At 48.4% G+C, this 21135-nt stretch overlaps 1 long non-coding RNA gene across 1 annotated transcript; it reads left to right on the top strand.

Annotated features, from left to right (window-relative positions):
* The first annotated feature begins 366 nt into the window (after window positions 1-366).
* Window positions 367-19254, top strand: LOC113630274 (uncharacterized). The gene is made up of 3 exons (XR_003436884.1): window positions 367-558; window positions 13056-13206; window positions 19029-19254. It is a non-coding gene; the product is annotated as an uncharacterized LOC113630274 (long non-coding RNA).
* Window positions 19255-21135: the final 1881 nt, after the last annotated feature.

Genomic DNA, 21135 nt, shown 5'->3' with positions numbered 1-21135 from the left:
TCTAGAGCGCAGGCTCAGTAGCTGTGGCGCACGGGCTTAGTTGCTCCGTGGCATGTGGGATCTTCCCGGAGCAGGGATCGAACCATGTGCCCTGTATTGTCAGAAGGATTCTTAACCACTGAGCCACCAGGGAAGCCCCCGCTTATAGCTCTTAGCCTCTACAAGAGGACCAGTCCTGGCCAGGTTTGAACATCCACTTGTCTGGACTGGATGTTGCATTGAATGATCCCTGCCTCCCAAGAGTGAAGGAACTGAGCCCCAGGGGCTCATGGAGAAGCAGCCCTACCTCCTGTCCCTCCTCCAGGCAGGACAGAGGAGGGGGGTTCTCTGATCAGTGTTGCCCTTGTGCCCCTGCAGATGAGGGACCAGGGTTCCTCAGAGGAAGGGGATGATGTCAGACACAGGCTGGGCTGCCTGCCTGCATATCTCCCTTGTCAGCCCAGCCTGGCCTGCATGTCACACACATCGATCCAGAAGGCAGGCATCTTTGCGTCCATTTCCAGAAGAAACACTTGAGGGTCAGAGAAGTTAAAGGACTTGCGGAAGACCACACAGCCGGTGAGTAGACCAGACCAGCCCCCGTTTCCCACGCCAGGGCTGTCTGCCCTTCTACAGCTGAAGGAGGGGGGTGGGCAGGGACCAGTCCTGGGCCCAGAGAGGCCCCTCTCCAGCTGGCCTGCCACCTTCCAGGCGGGGACTCTGGGCAGATGAGTACATCTTGGGAGAGAGGCAGAGTTTTTCTTAAGCCTCCTACCTGTGCCCCTTTCCCCTTCCTATTACCTATATCCGGCCCTTGAAGGAAGTGTGAACCCCAGATTTGAAGCCTCTCTCCTCTTCCCTTCATCAAAGGCAGTTCGCAGATAACCGTCACTCCTAAAAGCATCTGAAAAACTCACACTGAGGCCCTGGTGACTGAGGAGAGCTGGGCCACCACAGGGGGACAGCTGCATAGGGGAAGGACGCCCCCCAAAAGGCCACGTATGGACACAGCCCAGTGAGGCAGGGAGGGAGGCAGGAGAGAGGCCGGGGCCTGAGTTTCCCCTCCCAGTGAACAAGAGCATGGGGCCAGGTGTATTTATAACACAGCCCTGAAGGGGACCAGGCTTCCCATAAATCACACTGTCTCCTTGACAGGAGTAAAAATAGCCCCACGGCATCCTGCACATGCTTGTGCATGGAACAGAGCTGGCCCCGCCAAGCCCTCCGCCCTCTGGTCATTGGGACAAAGTTTCCACCTCCTCCTCCCCGCCGGGCATCAGGCTTGCTGCTGGCCCCTCACCTCCACAGGGGGATGCCCCAGATGGAGGGTTTGCTCGGTAGGCCCCCCGAAGCTCTGCCCACCAGGCCAAGACTGCTGACTCAGGCTAGCCACAGAGGGGACAGCACACGTCCTCGACCAGGTCAAGGTGGGGAAAGGGTCATAGCCCAGCAGTGGGTGAGGAATAAGGCTTGGGGCCAGTGGGCTGGGGACTTAGGCTGGAGACCCCAAATAAGCATCCGGGATCACCATGAGGCCGTCCACTACCTGACACCAGATGAAACAGGCACAAGGGGAAGGAGGGACTCAGGGCAACCCTGAAGCAGGGTTGGATATCGGGGGAGACCCCTCAGCCAGTGCACCGCAAAGGGCAGTCTGAGGTCTGCATCAGAGCAATTGGTGGAGACTCCCGGGCATGGACTCTGTGTGTGGGGGGAGGGGGACACTGCATTTTTAAACAAGACCCCACAGTTCTGGGGCCCACTGCACCTGCCTTAAGCCCAGGCCGCCCCGCTTGATGCGCCCCCCACCACTAGACTGGAGCCCTGGGGGGTGGGAGGCATGACACGGGGCGGGGCCCTCTCCCCCCTGCCGCCCCTCTACCGTTCCTGCTCGGCAAGCCAGTTTTCCAGCAAAGTGACCTATCTGAGGCATGATCACACCCTCCCAGCCTCCCAGCCTCTCTTTGGGAAACCCCCTCCCACGGGGCTGGGGGCAGGGAGAGGCTGCCTCTCAGGGATGAGGCCTGGGCTCAGGTCTGGGGGGAGCCAATGGGGGAAGGGCCTGCCGAGTGCTGTTTGTGATCATGTTCATCAGTTTGCACAAAGAACCCTCCCCGCAGGTTATTACCAGTGTTTTCACACAGGAGGAAGCAGAAGCTGAGATTTGAACTGGGGTCTCTCACCACAGCCCATGGTCTAGGTCACAGGGGAAAACCCCAAATTCTTTCCTGTGTCCAAGCTCAGTATTGCCACAGAGCTACCTTCAGCGTCTCTCTCCTGTGATGTCCAAGATGTGGGCGACTGGCCTTGACCAGACCAGGGTGGTGGCCGGGTACCCTCCCCTCCCCCTCCCCCTCCCCTCACTGGGCCCTGCCTCCCTGGCGCCCCCCCCCCCAGCCACACCCTTCTTCCTGGGCAGCAGCCTCTGCCCAGCAGGACCTGGCCATGCCCTGGGGGCTGAGGGGAAAGGCTCTCACTCTGGCAGAGACCGCAGGCACTTAATTCGTTAATTCGTCTAATTAGACCAGGGCAGTGGTTCCGGCCACATGGCGCCCTAGGAGACCTCAGAGGAGTTCCTCTTCTCTGAGCCTCACGGTGCAACAAATGCTTGATGAGCACATATCCATCAGACAGTCTCCACTGACCAGCTCCAAATCGGGAATTCTCTCATCCACTCTACCAGTGTTGATGGAGTACCTCTTATGGGGAAGGCACACTTCCAGGGTTGGGGTACAGCAGGGGGCACAACAGGCCGAGGTCTTGTCCACATGGCACTTACACCCCAGTGCCACAGCAACAGGGTTAAGAGTGGAAACTCTAGAAGCACCCGGGTTCAAATTCTGGCTCTGACTCTCAACTAGCTGTATGACCCTGGACAAAATACTTAACTGCTCTGTGCTGTAGCTTCCCCATCTGTAAAGTGAGGGCAATAATGATGCCTGCTTTGCTCTTGGGAGGATTAAATGAGCTAATGGCACATGGCACAGGCTGTTGGCTGCTGTCACTATCAGTGCCTGACCCGAGGTCCTCACAGGGAACGTTGGGAGGATTATGACAAGACATTATGCATCCAAGTATGAAGTATCGTAATTTGTCCTATGGCAGCCCCAGCATTCTTTCCCTCTTATGAGTTCAAAGGTACCTGCCCTTGCCTTTTCCTCTTGGGCCACAGCCTCCTAGACAACAGATAACCTCCTGATTCCTTACGCAACTGGAAAAGGGCGTGGAAGAAGCAGCAGAAACACTGACCTCCCCTCCTTCCTGACTTGGTTTAGTTTGGGGTCTTGTAGTGGGTGCTGCTGGCCCACCCCTAGTCTAGCCCTGATGGGAACAGAGGGTAACCGCAGCCACAAAGCCCAGCAGGGAGAGGAACAGAGCTGCCTTTAGGTCTGCAGGGGCCAGCACACCAATTTAGAAAAGCAGGCGAGATTATGAGGCCTAGTTAACAATCCTGCCTGGATGACTATCTTTCCTCAGCAATTGGTCTGAGCTATAAGCGGATCAAGAAGTAATAAAAAGAGACAGCTGAAAATGCTGGAAAGTCTAGTCATCTGGGTTATTCCAGTAAAAGGCCAAATAGTATTAAAATTTTTAACACCTGAGAATATCCTTATATTGAAAAAAAAACCTTGGGACATGTTAATAATAATGCTAAGGCTGTTTGGATGCCAGACACTATTCTAAATGCTTTACAGATGTCAATGCAATGATCCTTACCAACTCTGTAGCGAGGTAAACACTACTGTACTATTATTTATCCCCAGATATCAGAAAGGATGGCTGGAGCAGTAGTTCTCAAAGTATGGTCCCCGTATCAGCAGCATCACCTTTACCTGGGAACTCATTAAACATGTGAATTCTCTGGAACCAACCCAGATTTGCTGAATCAGAAACTCAGGGCAGTGAGATGCAGCACTCGGTATTTTAGCAAGCCCTCTGGGGGATTCTAACGCATGCCCAAACTTGAGAACCACTAAGCTAGATCTGCTGTGGTAACAAAAACTCCCTGCGCTCAGTGGCTTAAAACAGTAAAGGAATAAGTCTCCCTCGTGCTACCTGTCCACTGTGGGTGGCAGGAGGCCTTTGCTCATCACAGCACTCAGGCACCCTTTGGAAATGGTCCTGAAGGCTTAGAACAAATGAAGAAACATACAAGAAACTCTACTAAAACTTGGTAAGAACAGAGTCCCTGGTATTTGAACAAGATCCTGCCCCATCCCCACCCCCAGCTCAGCAGGATGGAAATTCCCCTCTAGGCTGCTGCAGCCCAGCACACAGAGGTCCCTTCCCTTCAGCTCCAAGGCAGGGGTCATCTTCCCAGAACACGCAGGAAGTCAGCATTTGTCAGCCTGCCCCCAGCTACTTGCTGCTGAGGCATTGTAAGTGTTGCCGAGAAATGGGGGCTCCCTATTCTGCCCAGCACCCACTCTACCAGGGGCGTGGCACCACTCAGAACACTGGGCCCCCATCCCCTTGCCCTGGCTTTCTAGGAAGAGGTTCCATCCTGCGAGAGGCAAGCCAAGAAGGCCTGAGGCTATAGCCTTTCTCCTCCACCGAGCACTCAGCTCCTAAAGGAGGGGTGCCATTCAGAGAGAAGCACACCCTTGTCCCTAGTCCCAGCTCCAGAGTCATGGCACAGAGATTTTGCCCAGAGGGAGAGGCAGGCTGTAGAACAGAGAGCTCCCAATCTCTTCTCAAAGGAATCGACTTCATTTGCAGCAAAGTGTGGAGAAGTTCAAGCCCAGAGGTGCCCTCAGAAACACTGGAGGCTGTGGTGGCAGGCAGTTGGGAGGAGGCTGGTAGATTCATTGGAGATGTAAGCTAGTTAGTTTGTCAGAGAGAACCAGGGAAAGAGACAGCTGTAAGGAGCCCTTCTGGGGTCAAAACAGATCTCAAACACTGACCTCAGGAACCGTCCCTTCAAAGGAGTCTAGATTTGATTGGATTAGCCTGGGAACAATATATGCCACAGGGCGGTGATGAAAACAGTGGTGCAACTAACTAGCAATTAGTGGCGCTTAACAGATGTGTTTGGTCAGGGAAAGAGAGACTCAAAGAGAGCCCTGCCAAAACCACTGTCATTCCAGGGTGACTGTGGCCACAACCACCAAGCCTGCGCTCTCCGAGGAGCGACATCAGAGGCTACACATTAAGGGGAGAGGGTAGAATAGACTTTACTCAATAATCCACCAAGTCACTAAACCAATAAATAAGCAGATAACAACAATGCCCCAGGGGAGGGACACCATACTGAGTTGCTACAATATATTATCTAAAATGTCCAGTTTCCAACAAAAAATATGAGACATACAAAGAAATGGGAAAGTATGACTCATACACAGGAAAAAGGCAAGTAATGGAAACTGCCTATGAGAATGACCAGATGTTGGATTTAACAGACAAAACTTCAAAGTAGCCATTATAAATATGTTCGAAGAACTAAAGGAAACCATGATAGAAGAAGTAAAGGAAGCTATGATGGGAAAGCTGCATCAAATAGAGAATATCAATAAAGAGACAGAAATTATAGGGGCTTCCCTGGTGGCGCAGTGGTTGAGAGTCCGCCTGCCGATGCAGGGGACGTGGGTTCGTGCCCCGGTCCGGGAAGATCCCACATGCTGCGGAGTGGCTGGGCCCATGAGCCATGGCCGCTGAGCCTGCGCGTCCGGAGCCTGTGCTCCACAGCGGGAGAGGCCACAACAGTGAGAGGTCTGCGTACCGCAAAAACAAAACAAAAAAAGAGAGAGAAATTATAAAAAGAACTAAATGGAAATTCCGAAGTTGAAAAGTACCATATCTAAAACGAAAAGTTCAGTAGAGAAGCACAACAGTAGATTTGCTCTGTAAGGAGAATTAGTGAACTTGAAGGTAGATTAGAGATTAAGCAGTCTGAAGAGCACAGATAAAAAAAGAATGAAGAAAAATGAACAGAGAAAGGCTTTCACTTGAGTTCAATAATGTAACAGCCTTATAAAAAGAGTCAGTAAGCATCCCATCTTTTTCTCTTCTCCAGAATATTTTGTTCATGATTTGTATTTTATGTTCCTTGAATATCTGTAAGAACGCACCTAAAGAGTCACCTAAACCTAGTGTTCTATTTTTGAAGCTGTGAAACTACCAGTTCAATTTATTTCATTATTATAGGTCTATTGAGCCTTTCTATTTCTTCAGGCATCAGTTTTGCCTCTAATTTTTGGCTATTATGAATAATGTTGCTATAAATATTTATGTACACATTTTTGTGTGAACATGTTTTCAATTCTCTTGGTAATACACCTAAGAGTGGAATTTCCAGATCACAGGGTAACTCTATGTTTAACTGTTACCGCAGAAGCTGCCCCATTTTACATTCCCATACAGCCATAAATGAGGGTCCAATTTCTCCACAGCCTTTTATTATTATTTTCGTTCTTTCTTTAAAAAAAAATCATAGCCATCCTAACTGGTATGAAGCAGTTTTGTGGTTTTGGTTTGCATTTCCCTTATGACTAATGATGTTGAACATATTGTCATGTGCTTATTGGCCATTTGTATGTCTTCTTGGAGAAATATCCATTTAGATCCTTTGCCTATTTTTTTTTGAATTTTTAAAAAATATTTATTTATTTAATTATTTTGGCTGTGCCGGGTCTTAGTTGCGGCACGTGGGATCTTTGTTGCGGCATGCGGGATCTTTAGTTGCGGGATCAAGGCATGCAGGATCTTTTTAGTTGCAGCATGCGGGCTTCTTAGTTGCAGCATGTGGGCTTGTTAGTTGCAGCATGCGAACTCTTAGTTGCAGCATGTGGGATCTAGCTCCCTGACCAGGGATCAAACCCAGTACCCCTGCATTGGGAGCGTGGAGTCTTATCTACTGGACCACCAGGGAAGTCCCCATCCTTTGCCTATTTTTAATTGGGTTGTTGGTTTAGTTATTGCTGAGTTTTTAGAGTTTTTTTTTTTTTTTGGCCGTGCTGTGTGGCTTGCAGGATGTTAGTTCCCTGACCAGGAACTGAACCCGGGCCACAGCCGTGAAAGCGCCGAGTCCTAACCACTGGACCGCCAGAGAATTCCCTAGAGTCCTTTATATATTCCTGATACTAGTTCTTTATCAGAGATATGACTTGTAAATATTTTCTCCCATTCTATTGGTTATCTTTTCACTTCCTTGATGGTACCCTTTGAAGCACAAAAGTATTTAATTTTGATAAAGTCCAATTTATCTATTTTTTTTCTTTTGTTGCTCATGCTTTCGGTGTCATTCTTTTTTTTTTGTGGTACGTGGGCCTCTCACTGTTGTGGCCTCTCCCGTTGTGGAGCACAGGCTCCGGACGCGCAGGCTCAGCGGCCATGGCTCACGGGCCCAGCTGCTCTGCGGCATGTGGGATCTTCCCAGACCGGGGCACGAACCCGTGTCCCCTGCATCGGCAGGCGGACTCTCAACCACTGCGCCACCAGGGAAGCCCTCGGTGTCATTCTTAGAAACCATTGCCAAATACAAGGTCGTGAAGATTTATCCATTTTTTCTTTTTTTAATATTTATTTATTTGGCTGTGTCAGGCCTTAGTTGTGGCACACGGAATCTTCATTGCAGCACACGGGCTTCTCTCTAGTTGTGGCGCTCGGGCTCCAGAGCATGCAGGCTCAGTAGTTGCAGCATGCAGGCTCTCTAGTTGTGGCGCACAGGCTCCATAGTGCACGAGCTCAGTAGTTGTGGCGCGCAGTCTCTCTAATTGTGGCGCAGGCTTAGTTGCCCTGCAGCATGTGGGATCTTAGTCCCCTAATCAGGGATCGAACCTGCATCCCCAGCATTGGAAGGTGGATTCTTAACCACTGGACCACCAGGGACGTCTTATCCATGTTTTCTTATCATTTTAGTTCTTACATTTTGAGTTATTTTGACTGATTTTTGTTTGCTGAACCCCTCTTGCATTTCTAGGATAAATCCCACTTGGTCATGGTGTATAATCTTTTTCATATGCTGCTAGATTCAATTTGCTTGTATTTTATTGAGAATTTTTTCATTTGTATTCATAAAAGATATTCGTTTGCAGTTTTCTTTTCTTGTATGACTTTGACTTTGATATCAGAGTAATAGAACAAATTGAGGACTTCAAACCCATGGATTATTCAGAAGTATGCTGTTTTATTTCCAAGTGTTTGAATAATTTCCTGTTATCGTTTTGTAATTGACATCTAGTTTAAGTCCACTATGATTATATTTTGTATGGTTTCATTTCTTTTATATTTGTAAAGGTTAGTTTTACCACCCTGGGTATAGTCTATCCTGGTGAATATTCCACAGGCACCTGAAAAGAATGTGTATTCTACCATTATTTGGTAGAGTGTTTTATAAATGTCAATTAGATCCAGTTGGTTGATGGTATTGTTCACTTCTTCAATAGCCTTTCTGATTTTCTGTCTACCAGTACTGTTACTTTCTGAGAGAAAACTGCTAATGATAATTGTGAATTTGTTTATTTCTCCTTTCATTTCTGACAGCCTTTGCTCCATGTATTTTGAAGCTCTATTTTTGGGTGCATACACTTTTTGGATTGCCATGTCTTCTTGGTAAATTGACCCTTGTAATCCTTTGCTCTAAATACTTTGTCTGGCTATATAATAATAATTAATATAGCCACTCCAGCTTTCTTTTGAATGTTTTCTTCATGGTAAATCTTTTTCCATTCTTCTACTTTTCACCTATTTATATCATTATATTTGAAGTAAGTTTCTTGTAGACGGCATTATAGTTAGGTCTTTTTTTTTTAACTTATAAACTATTTCTTTTATATTTTTATTATTATTTTTAAAAATATTTACTTATTTGGCTGTGCTGGGTCTTAGTTGAAGCATGCGGGATCTTCGTTGCCACGTGTGGGATCTTTTAGTTGCGGCATGCAAGGTCTTTAGTTGCGGTATGCGGGATCCTTAGCTGTGGCATGCAAACTCTTAGTTGCAGCACATGGGATCTAGTTCCCTGACCAGGGATCAAACCCGGGTCCCCTGCATTGGGAGCGTGGAGTCTTAGCCACTGGACCACCAGGGAAGTCCCAGTCTTGTTTTGTTTTTAATGTCATTACTGATCTGTTTGGATTTAGATCTACTATTTTATTAATTTTGTTTTTTTCTTGTTTCTCTATTTCCCCTTTCCTGCCTTCTTTTAGGTTACTTTAATGTTTTTTAGTATTTCATTTTAATTTATCTATTGTGTTTTTGACTATTATATTTTTGTATCGTTTTCAAGTGTGCTCTAGGGAGCACAATATACATACTTAACTTTTCAAGTCTACTTAGCATCAATATTTTACCACTTCAAGTGGAATGTAGAAAACTTTCCACAGTATATGTCCTTTTAACCTCCCCATTTACATAATGGTTGTCATATATCACATTGACATACATTGGAAATCCCACCAAATAATGTCATAATTTTTGCTTTCAACCATCATAGTTGTAAAAACTTAAGAATAGTTTGTTGCATTTGCCCAGATGTTTACCATTTCTGTCGCTTTTCCCAATCTTGATATTTCAATTTCCTTCTGGCACTATTTCCCTTCTGTCTGAAAAACTTCCTTTAGTATTTCTTTTTGAGTAGGTATGCTGGGAATGAATTCTTTTAGTTTTCCTTCATCTGAAAATGTCTTCATTTCACCCTAATTCCTGAAGGATATTCTCACTGGATACAGAATATGGGTTGACAGTTCTTTTCTTTCCACACTTTAAAAATGTCGTTCTACATCCTTCTGGCCCCCATGGTTTCTAATGAGAAATCCACAGTCATTTGAATTGTTATCCTTTAAAAATGAATGTTTTTTTCTGGCTTCTTTCATAATTTCTTCCCTGTCTTTTGTTTTCAGCAGTTTAATCAGAATGTGTCTGGTTGTGAATCTCTTTGGGTTTATCCTATTTGTAGCTTACTGAGCTTATTGAATTTGTAGGCTTATGTCTTTTGCCAAGTTTGGAAAGTGTCCAGCCAGTATTTCTTCAAATATGGTCTGTTCACATTTTGCTGCTTTATTTTATGGGGGAGCTGGGGTGGAGAATGCTGCTCCATATTATAGGCCGTCTTATCTGGAAACAGAAAGTGTTTTATTAATATTAATATGGATATACCACTCTTTGGATTAAAATTTGCCTAATAAATATTTCCTATTCCATTACTTCCAGTATTCCTGTATTCTGATATTTATGTTTTTTGCTTTTGTTTAATTATTTCATTTGACATGCTCCTTTAATTTATACATTTTGTCCATTTATTATTTATTATTTTTTGTGATCAGTTATATATTTTGGACTGTGTTATTTATCTTCCTTTTCCTTTATTTCTTTTTCTCCTTTATTGTTTTCCATTAGCTTGGTTACATTTTCTGTATTCTTTTCTTCCCACTCCCTGCTCCACATATTACTTTGGAAGTCATACATCCTATTTCATTCCCTTTGTAGGTTACCCTTAAATTTTTAATTTGTATACTTGAACTAACAATGTCTGCAGCATATGTCTACCCTTTTAACTAATACAAGGAACTTAGTCACCATTGGTGCCCAATACTTTAATTACATCTTTTTATGCCCCCAAATTGGTTACTGTTGTTATCATTAGATTTACTCACATTCGCTCACTTTTATTTGTATTTTTGTTTATCGTTGCTGCTTTCTTAACACCACTTCTTCCTGGGTTATAATATATACCATATATAGGAGATATGTGTACAATACAAAGGATATATAGGACACATAGTTTTATATAGATATATAGTCAGTCCATAAAAAGTCTGTTAGTAGTAAAATCTCTCAATCTTTTCAAAAAATAACCTTATTTTTATCCTTGCTCTTCAATAATAATTTAGCTAAAGAATTTCTAGATACACTCTTATTTTCTCTTAGCAACTTGAAGATACTCTTTTTTTAAATTAATTAATTATTCAGTTTTGGCTGCGTTGGGTGTTCGTTGCTGCGTGCGGGCTTTCTCTAGTTGCGGTGAGCGGGGGCTACTCCTCGTTGCGGTGTGCGGGCTTCTCATTGTGGTGGCTTCTCTTGTTGTGGAGCACGGGCTCTAGGAGCGCGGGCTTCAGTAGTTGTGGCACGCTGGCTCTAGAGCACAGGCTCAGTAGTTGTGGCACACAGCTTAGTTGCTCCATGGCATGTGGGATCTTCCCGGACCAGGGCTCAAACCCGTCTCCCCTTCATCAGCAGGTGGATTCTTAACCACTGCACCACCAGGGAAGTCCATGAAGATGCTCTTTAACACAGTCTTCAGGCTTCTAATGTTGCCATTAGCAATCTCCTGGCAGTGTCATTGTCATTCCTTTGAAGGTATCTGTCTTTTCTCTCTGGTTGCCTTTAAGATCTTCTTTATGGTGTTTGGCAGTTTCACAGGGATGTATATAGTTCTGAATTTATTCGTCTTACTGGAACCAGTGCTTTCTGAAACTGAGGATTTATATTTTTCACAAAAACTGGCATTTTGTAGACACTATCTCTTCGAATATGTTGTCTCCACCATCTGCCTATTCTCTTCCCCATGGAACTCCTGTTAGATGTGTGTCAGACTTTCTCATTCTATTCATGTCTCTTACGCTCTCTGGATCAGTAAGCTTTTGTTGTATAACAAATCATCCCCAAATGCACTAGCTTAAAATAACAACCATTTATTCAGCTCATGATTCTGTGCATCACCAATTTAGGCTAGGCTCAGTTGGGTGGTTCTTATGGTCTTGGCTGAGCTCACTCATGCATATGTGGTCAGTTAAGGACTGGCTGGTCTGGGATGGCCTCAGTTGGGATGGCACTTCTTTGCTCCACACTGTCCCTCATCTTCCAGCAGGCTACTCTGGGTTTATTCATTAAGGGTTTTAAGAGAATGAACGGAAGTGCCCAAGGCCTCTTGAGGCCAAAGCTCAGAACCAGCATCACTTCCACCACATTTTATTGGTCAAATGAAGTTGCAAACGCAGCCTAGATTAACAGGGTGGAGGAAAAGACTCCGCTTCTTGATGATAGGAGCTGCAGCTGCAAAATCACATGGAGGAAAATGGAATTTTATAAAATTAAGAAAGTGATACTGTACCTCTGTATTTGTGTCATTTTTCTCTCATGTTTTTTTTTACTACTTTCTTTATCATTTTAAACATACTTATTTTGGACTTCCCTGGTGGTCCAGTGGTTAAGACTCCATGCTTCCACTCCAGGGGGCACGGGTTCGATCCCTGGTGGGGGAACTAAGATCCCGCATGCTCTGTGGCACAGCCAAATAAATAAATAAATAAAAATAAAAACATATTTATAGTCTATCAGATTGGTTTTGGGTGCTTAATCTTGCTGTGTTTGTATCTCCAGACTTTTGACTGGGGTTGAGTTTTCTTCTGCGCACTATCAACTCATCTTCATCAGGGCTTTATCTGTGGGAGTGCTGTGTGACCTCAGTTGAGGACCTGTTCTTTTAGAGCAAGTTTTGTATTTGTTTCTGTTAAGTAACCCACAGATATTACTAAGCCTGGGACCAATATTTATGTTAATCTCTCAGTTATAGGTTAACAGGTGGAGTCACGTTGAATCTAAGACCTGTGTGAGCACTGGCTCTTGGTTCACAAACTCTCAGGAGGCATTTAAAAAATTCTACCAGCCACGCTGAGACAGACAAATTTCCTTCTTGTCCTTTTGTGCCTAAAGGTCTTGTGTTTTTTTTTTCCTTTCATTTTTGCACATTATTTCACTGAAGGTATAGGCCCAGACAGTCCCAGCTTTAGTTGGAGTCTCTGTTTCAAACCCCACTTTGCGTAGGTCCAAGGCATCACCTTCTCTGGATGACAACCTGCCCCCATTTTCTGCCTGTGCCCTCAAGGTTCCCTCATCCCCCTAGTAGGGCAGCTGTGGTCAGTTTACCTTTGTTACCCTCTTCATTTCTAGCTCTTGGAGATTTCCTTTTGGTTCTTAATTTCTTGGATTTGAAAGGAAACTGTTGGTGGTAGTTTTTTGTCTTAGTTTTAGCTGAACTTTCCTAGGTGTTTACAGCAGGATAGTTTTCAGGTTATATAATCTACTCTATTGCTCAAAACACAAGTCCAAATACAAACACAAATTATTTTTTTTTTAAGAACTGGAATCAAAATTTCCTGGCTGTCAAAGCAGGTAGAAGATCTGCAGAACACAGTTTGAAAACCACTGAAACAGAAGGGCAAACCCAGGCTTCTTGCCACCTGCTTCCACAATTCTGGCCCTCACACCCTTCACGTTCTGGGACTTGGGGTAAGTTACTTAGCTTCTCTGAGCCTTTTGTTTCTCTTCTGTATGGATGACCACACCTAACTCCCAGAACCTGGGAACATGCATGGAAAGCCCTGGCCCTGCGATGCTTGAGGTGGGAGTCTCTCCAAATGGCAGTCTTTGGTATAATCTAGAACGTTGCCTCAGGCGTAACACCCCTCTGCCCAGCCAGGTGAATGGAGGGCTGGCTGGAGGCAGGTTTCCAGGCAGTGTTGCAGGCTGTTCTGAGCTTCCTCACAGACAGGAGTACAGAGTAAAGTCTCCCCAGGCAGAACCCCGGTCCCAGCGGTCCTGTTTCTCCTTTGCATCCATTTCTGGGAGGACAGCCCGTGCTGGCCACACCTGACCACAGTGCTTTCCAACCAGCCCTGCGCAGGGACCCCTTGAGAAGGCACCCCACCCCCTCCCCACTGATCTCGGCTTCCAAACAGCCCATTCATCCTAGGGGTCGGGGGTGGGCTGTGGGCGGTGGTGAAGGATCCCCGTCCTCTTGCCCCAGACCCCGGGGCCGGGATGGGGGACACCCCAGCGGAAGCGGCGACCCCCAGGGAGGCCCCTGCACTGGAAGAAAGGCATTTCTGTCTCGCTCTGAATCCGCCTCGGGTTTCGCACTTCCCTTCCCCGGGACAATCCCGACCTTCACCGTGAAGGAACTTTTGCAAACACACACACGCACATGTATTTTTGGAAGAAGGGGAAGAATTCCAAGAGAACCTCTGCTCGGTTAAAAATGAAGTGAAGATTATATTAAGAATGAAAGGCGAGCGAGGCCGCTCAGGCGCAGACAGAGGGCCCTTTCATCGGCCGGGCCGCGCGCCGCGGGCAGCTGCCAACACAAACGCGGGCGGAACAGAACCTGCGGAGCCGTCGGCCGCTGCCAGGCCGCGTCCCCGCCGCTCGCGGGCTGGCGCCGCTCCCCGTTTCCGCTCTGCTGACGCACCGAAATCGCCGGGCGGCGGGGACGCCGGGGCCGCGGGGAGAGCGCCGGAGGCTGGGCCGGGCCGGGCTGCGGGGCGCGGTTCCTGGCCGAGCTTCACCTGAGCGCCCGGAGCGCCCAGATGGGGCCCGGAGTTTCCCATCCGCGCGCTTCGGTCAACACCACTGCCTGCCTCCCCTCGCTGGGGCCGCCCCTCTGCCCCGGGCCGCTGCGCGTCCTCAGCCCAGCCCCCAGCGCATCGTGGGTGCTCACTGGGCTCCAGGCAGCCTCCTCCGTGAAGCCCGCCTGCATCATCCCTGCGCTGGACTCCGACGGGCCGTACCTGGTCCTTCCTCGAGACCCCTGTTAGGCCCAAGCAGAGTCTGCAAGCCTCCTGCAGCCCCTCACCCAGTGCGAACCTCTCCCATCCCCAAAGGTGTCGGTGGGGCGAAGAGAGGGTCCATGCCTGACGCCGGCCCCAGACGTGGCTGCTGAGTGTTCCCCATACAAATCTCTCGCTGGAGGATGGGCAGCCTAATGGTTTGCTAACCCAGGACCATTACTCCCATTAATAGTTCTTAATTAATGGTTGTGAAAGCCATTCAACCTGACCTGTTAAATGGGCACAGCCAAGTCATCCTTCCCTACTTCTCAGGACTTGTGTGAGGCTGAGGAAAAAGTCTGAGGAGAGGTAAGGACGGCTTGGGAACTGCAGGGTGCCCGGGCCTTTCTCTATGAGACAGGCACTCCTGGCCACTGCCCAGATCTGCCCTACTCATGCCTCCGCCAAGGCACTGCTTCCCACCCCCTCACAGGAGGATTAATCACTATTCAGAAGCTCCAGGACTCCCCGTAGTGGGAGAGGTTATGTCAGCCCACAGCCTGGCCCCTGGGAATCTTCCTTCCCAATCCCACCTCATCACTTGGCTCCCACCCCAATGCCAGAGGAGGGCACTGGTCCTGTTGGCCAATCAAAGAACACCACCCACCTGCCTGATTGGTTCTGGGATGAGCAGTGACCCACCCTACGGAAATCAAGGCTTCCCTGTGAAGGCGGGCAGTGAGGCTCTGGGTCTTGGTGCCTGAGAGGAGTGAGCTTGAGGCTGCTAGGGGTTCCCCAATGCCTAGAGGAAAGCAGAGGTGAGAGAGGCGGTGGGTGAGGGGGCGAGAAAGACGAAAACCCGGAGAGACACCAACGGAGACACAGACATCATCCTGGGTCGGCAGGACCCAGCTGTGCTGCAGACAGAGCCACCCCGGGCCACCCATGACAATGACCAATCCATTCTCTTTCGGTTTGGGCCCGAGTAAGTTGGGTTTCTGTCAGCTGGAGTTGAGAGTCCCACCTAATATCCTCACCACACCTGAACAGTAAAACCTGAGCCCTTGCACTTGGTACTTGTGACCTTCACAATGTGCAACCCGCTTCCCTTTCTGGCCTTGGGCTGCCTTTGCCCGTCCAGCACCTTACCACTTACGAAGGATTTTCACAAGCGTGATTGGAGGCGATCCTGACCACAACGCAGGTGTTGGATAAGGAAGCTGAAGCCTCAGGGTTAAGTGCCGTATCCAGAGTCACAGAGGCATAATGTGGACCAATTCCAGCCTAGTTGTCTCTGACCACAGCCAGTCTCCCAGCCACAGCAGCCAGCCTCCCTCTCCCCTCCTAAGCCCTCCCTCCCACCCGCTCCTAAACCCCACACTCGGGTGTCTCCACAGTGCAGTGGGTGTGGTCCCCCCTCCCCCGCCTCCGCTGCTGACCTCTGTCCTTCACAGCTCAGTGTGTGTCCGCCCTCCCTCCCCCTCCTCTGAGCCTGCAGTCTGCACCAGTCATTTGGCGTTTGTGCTTCCGATGCTGTGGGCTGGGTTGCTGTATCCCCACCTTGCTCCCCAATGCACAGAGTCAGGGCTAAAGGCAGGAGCCTGTCCCATGCTGCTCTAGGTGTGCCTTTTGAATACTGAGGGGGCAGAAACCACAGGATGTAACAATGGATGAGATTTGGGAAGTGAGGACAGGAGAGGAGAGTCAAATACGGTGACCCCTTTGGTTTGTTTCTGGCTTGGGTGTGATCATTAACTAAACTCAGAAACGTGAGAGGACGCCCGGGTTACCCAGAAGAGACCAGGGAGGGGACGTCTCAAGGCCCTGGGGATACAGCACAGAAGGTCCAGAGAGGACAGGGCTGGAGGAAGAGGTTCAGGAGGCTCGGAGGTAAAGGTGGAGGCTGAGCGCCTTGGGAGTGGATGCGTTCACCCGAGAGGAACTCATTCATGTGGGAGAGGAGATGATCAAGGACAGAATCCCAACATTTGCGGGACTGGCAGAGGAGGGGGGCTAGGTGGGGGGAGCGCAGTGGGGAGAGAAGAGGAGGAAGGTCAGTGAAGAAGACAGAACAAGGAGAGTGCTTTGTGAAAGCTACATGAGAAGGTGCTTTAATAAAGGACTGCTCCAAAGTGGCAAGTGATTTCAGAGGTCCATGGGAAGACTTCTTTCCAGAAGGAAGGTGCTCCCTGGGACTAGTTCCAGAATATATAAAGAAGTCTTTCAATTCAACAATGAAAGAACGAATGATCTAATTAAAAAATGGTCAAAGGATCTAAATAGACATTTCTCCAAAGAAGATATACAAGTGGCTAGTAAGCACATGAAAAGATGCTTGACTTCAGCTGTTCTCAGGGAAATACAAATCAAAACCACAATGAGATACCAGTTCACACCCACTAGAATAGCTATAAAACCACTACTAGTATGACGACTACTACTACTACTACTACTACTGCTACAACCCCAAAATAACAAGTGTTGGCGAAGACGTGGAGAAATCAGAACCCTCATACGTGGCTGGTGGCATGTAAAATGGTGCAGTTCCTGTGGAAAACAGTATGACTGTTCCTTAAGAAATGACATGTGGAAAAAAAAAAAAAAAAAAGAAATGACATGTGGAATTACCACGTGACCCAGCAATTCCATCCCTAGGTATATACCCAAAAGAACTGAAAACAGGTGTTCAAACAAAAATATACACAAATGTTCAGAGTAGCATTATCCATAATAACCAAGAAGTGGAAACAAAGCAAATGTCTACCACCTAATGAATGGATAAACAAAAGGTGGTGTATACATACAATTGTATATTATTCAGCCATAAAAAGGAGTAAAGTATTGATACACAGTACAACATGGATGAACCTTGAAAACATTATGCTAAAGTGAAAAAAGCCAGAGACAAAAGGCCACATATTGTATGATTCCATTTATGTGACACGTCCAGCACAGATAAATCCATAGAGGTGGAAAGGAGATTGGTGGCTGTCAGGGCCTGAGAGAAGAGAGTGGAGTGTGGCTGCTGATGCGTATGGCCTTTCTTTCTGGGGTATCAGAATATTCTCGAGTTAGATACAGTGATGGTTGTACGACCTGCGAACATGTTTTTTTTTTTAAAAAAAACCATTTAATTATGTAACTTTAAAGAGTGATATTCACAGTATGTGAATTATGTCTCATATTTTTAAAAGAGGAGGAATATGTGAAGACATCCTCTTGTACAAGTTGTTAACTCTCCTGGAAGGATAACGAGGAAATTGCCAACAGTGAAGGGACCAGGAATGGGGCAGAGGGCGAGGATGGGAGGGAGGGCACTTGTACATCAATTCTGAGTCATGGGAATGGATTACATTTTTCAAGAAGTAAATAAATAGAACAAAATAAATGGCTGTGGGTGAAAGGAGGCAGGATTGAAGGAGTCTTTTTTAGGAGGGAGAGGCTGGGCCATGTTTGGAGGCAGAAGGGGAGAAGAAGCCTGTGTGTCACAAACAGAGGAGGCTGATGAACCGCTGAGGCCCGGATCGACAGCACAGAAAGGGGCAAGGGGTGGGCATTTCCCCCACCCCTAACTCCTGCCCCGAGGACCCTGGGGAGGAGGTGAGGGGGGCAAAGATACAGAAGTAGGGGTGAGGGGAAAGCGGGGTCTTATTTCATGCCCAATGACGTTTATTGGCTCTGTGGAGGAAGAGGCCAGGTCACTGGGCCTGGAGATAGGAGAAGGGGGTGCTGGAGGGGAAGAAGGGGCATGAGCATCAAGGGCAAGGTTAGGAAGGGCTCCCTCATGGAATCCAGAAGGGAACCAGTGACGCAAGAGAGGGCTGCTGAGTAATTCTGAGGTTGGAAATCCACCTCGGTGATTTTCACATCCATTCCGTGGAGCTTGAGTAAGGCTCTTTGTGTGCCGGGACACTGTGCTATTGATGGCGGGCAGCTATCGGCTGTGGCCAAGCAGGGGTCAGCCCACCTAGGCGTCTGCTTTACACTCCAAACGCCACCGCACAGGGTGGGGCAAGTGGGCCTTGCGGGGGTTTAGGAGAAACGGGGGTGGAGGCGCCAGCCCTAGCAGAGGGGCACAGCATGGGTGGTGCCCGGGGAGTGACCCTTGGGCTGGGGAGCCACGCCATCTCTGGGGTGGGGACTGAACTGGGTAGTTCGGAGGGGCTGACATTGTCGTGACCTTCAGTCCTCCTAGTCAACTGCACATTTTCCAACAACTGTTCACAATTAAGTTGGAAACCCTCACCGCATTTCCAGCCAACTAGTTGCTGTCTGCTGTTGGCTCCTAGGGCTCCCCTGACACCGAAGATGCCATCAGGTTTGGCTTTCACAACCACCACGGAGGGAGATAGCCCTGTTGTTAAGGTGTCCGTGTGCCCGCGGCCCTTCTCTGGGTCGATGATCGTCTCCAGATCTGCAGCCCTGCCCGGGGTTCTGGGGTCCCACGGCCCCCACTTGCCCCACCAGCACTTGCCCTGCCCTCTTTAGCAGTCGCTGCCGCCCATGGCTCATGCTGAGTTCACAGTCTTCTTGTCTGACCCGGGTTCATCTTTATTTTCCATCAAGGGTTCTTGAACCAGATTTCCTCAACACAGCCAGCCAAGGCAGACCTCATTTCAAGCCACCTATTCTGCATTGTCTTTGACTTGTCCATAAGGATTTCATGAGGTATGTGAACATAGCTTATAAGTGAGCTCTATTTATTCCTTCAACAAACTGGGGCTCCTGTCTCTCTGACTATGCAGGCAAATGGAGGACCACAGTCAGGTGACATCCTGTCCCTGTCCTGGAGGAGCTCACAGCCTTGGGGAAGTCAGGCCAGACCATCCAGTTACTGTGGGGTGTTGGGAACCAAGGCCCTGGGCATCTTGGAGGCAGCTATGTCAGGGTGGTCAGGGAAGGCTGCCTGGAGGAGGGGACGTTTAAGTTTTTTTTTCTTTCCAGGTTTATGCATGTATTTATAACTATCTTATACGTGTGATTTTTGTATAAAGAAATTAAAATAATTTTTTAAAATATGAGAAATGTTTTAATACCAAGAAAAGAGGAAGGTTTATGATTTTATTTGCCAGACTGGGGGCAGAGAAGTTCACTCTTGTGCTGAATGGCCCCTTTCCCATGATTGTTGGGATGACTGACAGTTTGCTGGGGACACGTGTCCTGCCTATTTGTGAGCCCTGGAGGCTTCCACTCAGGATCCTGTCTTAAGTTAAGCTTTGGAAGAGGAATGGAAATGTGGTCTGGTCTGAGAGCAACACATGGGGAGGTACAAGGGGTGGAATGGTGTGAACATTTAGGAACCGCAGGTGGCTCAGCGTGGCTGGAAGGCAGGGAGCCTGGCAGGGAATGGCTGGAGATAGGCCAGGCCTCCTATGCTAAATTAGAGAGTTTGAACTTTATCTCAAAGGCTACTGGGAGCAACTGAAGCATTTAAGCCGAGCAGGATGGGGCTAGCAGGTGGAGGAGGGATGGAGTCTAGGACTGGGGAGGCTAGGGGGAAAGGTGTCCAGTGATCAAGGAGAGAGGTCGTTACATCTGAGCCAGGAAGGGCAGAGAGATGGAGAGTTAGGGGCTGATACAAGGGACACTACGGAGGCAAAACCCTCAGCTTTGGGATGAGGCTGAGCGGGAGGAGGGAGGGCAGCAGGGCCCCTGAGGGTCTGGCTCAGGGCTGGGGCGGGGGGGCGGGGCAGCAGTGTGAGGGAAATGACTTTCACTGCCTTGTGTGAGTGTGTGGAGATATACTCTGTATGTGCGGAGGTCTCATGAGTCACGCAGGAGTCCCTCCAACACAAGCCACAGCAGCATGAGTTTGGCCAGCCTGTTCCTGATGAACAGATGATGACGCTGGCATATCTCCGCTTACTTATCCATCTCGCAGTTTACCTCGAGGTTCTCAGAAACCAGCTTAGATTTTGCATCAGGAATTTGGATTCAGGTGCCACTGGCATCCAGTGAGCACCTGTCACAGTTGCTGCACAAACACCGCGTCACTAGGCAGGAGAAAGTGTGGGGCTCTTCCTGGAGTCCATCTTTTCCAAAGTGGCCGTTTGTCTGGAGTCTGTCTCCTGGGGCTGTTCTTATTTCCTGACGTTTCTCAAAGAGCAGCCACAGTGCCCCCGCCCCGCCCCCCCCAAGTCAGTTCCCGACGTGGATGGTGAATTTTCTGGGTCTGACGTTGCTTCTCCCTAGAAGGGTGTTTCTCCTTCTGTCTGAGTGGTCAGGGAGGACGAGCTCAGCAGGAGGGAGCTGGTAAAGGGGGCAGGACAGGGATGCAGAGATCGGACTCAAGTGCTGCCCCACCTGCAGCTGCGCTTTTAGTGTGAAGGGCTGTGAATTAAGAAAATCACATTTGGGGCTTCCCTGATGGCGCAGTGGTTGAGAGTCCGCCTGCTGATGCAGGGGATGCGGGTTCGTGCCCCGGTCCGGGAAGTGCCGCGGAGTGGCTGGGCCGTGAGCCATGGCCGCTGAGCCTGCGCGTCGGAACCTGTGCTCCGCAACGGGAGAGGCCGCAACAGTGAGAGGCCAGTGCACCACAAAAAAAAAAAAAAAGAAAATCACATTTGTAAGAAAGATAACATATTTTTTGGTTTATTTCAATATTTATATCATATCACCTTCTTATCTATCTTCTGGCATTTCCGTCTCTTTCTAGAATGTTTGCCTCCTAGGC

This window comes from Aethalodelphis obliquidens, unplaced genomic scaffold (genome assembly GCF_003676395.1).
Source record: "Aethalodelphis obliquidens isolate GAN/ISIS:26980383/991018 unplaced genomic scaffold, ASM367639v1 scaffold30, whole genome shotgun sequence".
Classification (NCBI taxonomy): domain Eukaryota; kingdom Metazoa; phylum Chordata; class Mammalia; order Artiodactyla; family Delphinidae; genus Aethalodelphis; species Aethalodelphis obliquidens.
This window is presented reverse-complemented; position numbering and strand designations above follow the sequence as displayed.